Consider the following 4,234-nt stretch of genomic DNA (forward strand, 5'->3'; position numbering starts at 1 on the left):
CACCTCACTAGGGGTTGGGGACAGAGCCATAGACCAGGCCTATGCCCTCAGCCCTGACTCGGTGCTCTTCACTGTTTTAAGAACATGAGGTTTGATCCCTTGTGGATGGTCTTGTTTGGGTGCTTGGATGGTGCCCTTCACCCCATGGAGTCCCTGGGGCTCAGCACAGTAAAGGAGCTCAGTAAACATTTGATGTCGAGAGTGGGCAGAAGGTGGCAGCGATTTGTGGGGCCGAGCAAGAGTGCAGATGGAGGCTCACATACCATATGTCTAAATATTTGAAAGTTATAAATCAAGCTAACAAAACGTGAAATAAAATATGTTCTATTCTCCTCTCTTGACAAGTACATTTTCATAACAACTTGGAAGACGAGCTTTGAATGTCGAATTCTCAGACTCCTCGGACGCTGCCCTGGAGCATGGTGGCACAGGGAGAGGAGACCCCTTTGTTCCCCACCTCTGACCCTGGCCTGCCCTGCAAGGGGCCTTGTGCACACACATGTGAATGTCTCAGCCTGCACGAGCATGGTCCACACCGCCCCTCCCCCCCGGAGAGCTGCCCAGGGCTGGGCATCCCAGGGGTACAGTCTGTCCTCAGGGGATGGATCTCAGAAGACCCACCCAGGTGCTGCAAGGAGGCTTAGGGCCATCTGGGCAGAGAATCCCAGGGTCCTGGGTACCTGGAGTGTCATCTAGAGGAGGGGGCACAGGCTCCAGGCGGGCACGTCCCGTAGGCCCCATGGTTTCTTCTCCCTGTGATGAGATCTTAGCTGGAGGAGGACCAGAGTGTGGGGACCGGTGCAGGGGCCACTTGCAGCTAAGTGTGGTACTGAATTGGTGAACTGTGTTGAGCCAATGTATCGGCTTCTTGGAATTTTAATGTGGTAAAGGTGGAAAATAATAATAATAGTAATAATAATTTAAACGGCAACAGGAAATTATTTTAGGGTGGCCGTAAAATTTTCTTCCAAACCATTTTTGAGAGTAATTGGGGACTGTAACTGGAAGATTTGCTGGGCTATCAGGCATGAAGCAGGGCTCTGCCAGGCAAAGTAGGATGTTTTGTTCTGCTAAAATATCGAGCCCTCATATGCCAGGCATTATTCTAACTGCTTTACATGCTGTCACTCATTTAATCCTCACAACAAACCTCACAAGTAGGTGTTGTTATTTTTTCCACTTTACAAATGAGGAAATGAAGGTTAGAGAAGTGAGTGACTTGCCCAAGGAAAGTGGTGGACCCAGGACTCCAGAGCCATGTCCTCAGGCCCCATGCTGCCCTATGCCCGGGGCTCAGGTGTTTGGGCTTGAGCCCCTGTCCCACAGCACACGTCTCCTGACCTTTGGGGAGCTGCTGGACCTCCAGCGTCGTATCCATCAGTTGGGGATGTTACCTGACTCACCTTCTGCAGGGGCTGCTGGGTGACACACATGAAGCAGTGGGTGTGAGTTCTGTGAGCTGGAATGAACTGAGAGAGGAGGGAGGGAGGGAACTGAGGCCCATGGCCAGAAAGGCCCGCCCTGCTCGTGATAAGGACGAGGAGGAGTCCTTTGGTCTGAGTCAGTGGAAAGTCTTAATGTGAAAGTCTCTTTGAGGAAATGTCCTTCTAACTTTAAAGAACGGTTCAATTGTGACAATATAAACGCAAATTAATTAAAACGTTCAATCGTCAATAGTTCTTTCATATATAATTACATACGATAGTGAACAGGTATCTAGTGCTTCTGCTGTGCCAGCCATTGTTCCAGATACTTTGCTTATCCTAACTCATTTAATCCTGATCACAGCCCTAGGAGGTAGATTCTGTTATTATTCCCATGTACAGGTGCTGAAGCCCAGGTGTTGCTCTAAAGTGCTTTCAGGTATATCAACAACCCTAGGTCATAGGCGCTTCTATTATCTCCATTTTACATATGCAGAAACTGAGGCACAGAGGGTTTAAACTGGATTGCCCACAGTCATACAGCTAGTAAGTGGCACAGCCAGGGTTGAGATGTAGGAAGTCTGGATGCTGAATCGCTCACTATACTGTTCACTAGACAAGAGAGGGGGAAGTCATGGAATTTTCCCAGGCTTCTCCTGGAAGTTCCTGTAAACCCTCGACCCTCTCCCCTCTGTACCCCCTCTACGTGCCTAGAGCACTGAGTGCCTCACACATAATGGAGTCTGAATACATCTTGACTATTTCCTATTCCTAAGTTGAAGGAAACAATCCTTGACTTTCTAAGTGGCCCACTTTTGGAGTGAGTTCTCCTTTCTTACTAGTAAAACTTTGAAAATTCACCAAGGAAGGGAAACCTGGCCAAGTTTTTAATCGGAAAGAACCACATACAGCGGGTCTAAGTTATCGCCAGCTCTTGGTGAATGGGTCCAGAGCAATGTGCTTGGATGTACTTTCAGCCCAGTCTTAGAAGCACCCAGTAATGGAGTGTCTGGGCAGTCGGGGTCTGGGGTTTCCAATCCAACTTCCCAGATTGTTGAGATACAGAAACTGAGGGCATAGACTTGAGGTCTAGAACATTCTTAAGCCTATACATGCATTGTTCAAGGAAATGAAAAGTAGAGGATTTCTCTCTTGCCACCATAGCTCACACAATCTTGGACTTGGCTGGACGGATGTGCATAGTCCTCTCCTCTAGAGCTGTCTACCCTGGGGCCCTGATCAAGAAGGGAACAGGAACCTGACCCTTCACAGCCTCTCATGAATGTTTGTGTGGCCCTGGGTAGCACCCTGCCCTCTCAGGGCCTGGCATTTGCTCCTAAAGACGCTTCTAGGAGTCTAGAGATGGGATAAAGTGGAATGTCAGGTTGTCGGAAAAACCTGTTTGTTCTCTTCTCTGTCAGATCTTTTTGCCTCTCTAAGCCTCAGTTTTCTCATCTGTGCAATGGGGATTATAAGAGATAGCGTGAGGAATCAATGCGATAATATGTGTAAAGCCTTCTAAGCCTGGGTCCGGCTTCAGAGGTTGTTAGCGCTTCCTTTTGGTCTATGGTTTAAACCAGAAGTCACGCTCTGGTGGTCTGCAGGTGTGTTTTGCTTGGCCCGCCCGGTGTTTTTAAATATATGATTTTGTTGACAACATTTCAAGTTTGGGAGAGTCACACAAGAAGCTTGATCCCCAGTTCCTCTTGAAAAATGGGAATATTTTTGGCAGCAGGGCACCCGGATTCTCAAATGAAGAGGAGTGACGTCCACACATCTTTAACACCTCAGTCATGGCCCTGCACCCCCAGCAAAGCCCTTCGGGAAGGAAGGAAGCCGGTATTTCCTGAGCATCCTACTGTGTGTCAGGGACCCTATCAGCAGCTGTGCCTACATATAGCATTTAATCCTCACCATAAATTATTAATAGCTTTACTTTGCCAATGAGGAAATAGAGGCTCAGAGATTTGTGATGAGTTGCTCAAGCTCACAGCGTTAGCGGAAGGTACAGCCAGCACTTCTAATCAGGACCCGTGTCACTTTTCTCTTTTTGGGCTCTTTCCACCCTCAGCCTTGCACAGGGTCCATGGAGAAACCCTGGTTATGACTTGTTGATGGGTTGATAGATGGGTTTGGGCATGTGATGTCAATGCCTGTGGTTCTCATTCTTTTACTTCAGATCCCCCGGGGGTGGGGGGGCTGTGGAGTTAGGGTAGGGGTCCAGGAATCAATGTGTACACCTAGAATTCTTGGAATAAAACTCTCCTACCTACATATAAGATGATTGTAGTTTTAAATTTTTTATTATGAAAATGTTCAAATCTACACAATTGAAGAAAGTAATAGTATAATAAACCCCCATGTATGTGTCACCCAGATTCAGCAATTATCAACATTTTGTCCTATTTTCATCTACTCTTTTTTGTTTGTTTCTTTTTCTTTATTGCATTATTTCAAAATGCAATCCAGATATCTCGCCACCTGTACGTCCGTCAGTACAGATTTTTAAACTAGCTGGTTTTGACTGCTAAGAGCTGATTGTGCTCATTTCTTTTAAATTCCTAGTTCAGTGATGTCATGTTGGTAGTTTGAAATCGGCCATGGTGAGAGTATTTACACCGTGGAAATCAGTACGCGTGACAAACCAGGCTCCGTTCTCACCTCCACCCCAGAGTACCGGTTGTTAAATGTTTACACCGCTGTCTAAAACACACAGACGTTTTCTTACATAAGCACCATGCTATTATCTCACCTAATGAAATTAATGGTAATATTCTAATCGAATGTCCCCAATAGTTTCCAAAGTGTCC

Source organism: Pteropus vampyrus, unplaced genomic scaffold (assembly GCF_000151845.1).
Source record: "Pteropus vampyrus isolate Shadow unplaced genomic scaffold, Pvam_2.0 Scaffold36, whole genome shotgun sequence".
Classification (NCBI taxonomy): domain Eukaryota; kingdom Metazoa; phylum Chordata; class Mammalia; order Chiroptera; family Pteropodidae; genus Pteropus; species Pteropus vampyrus.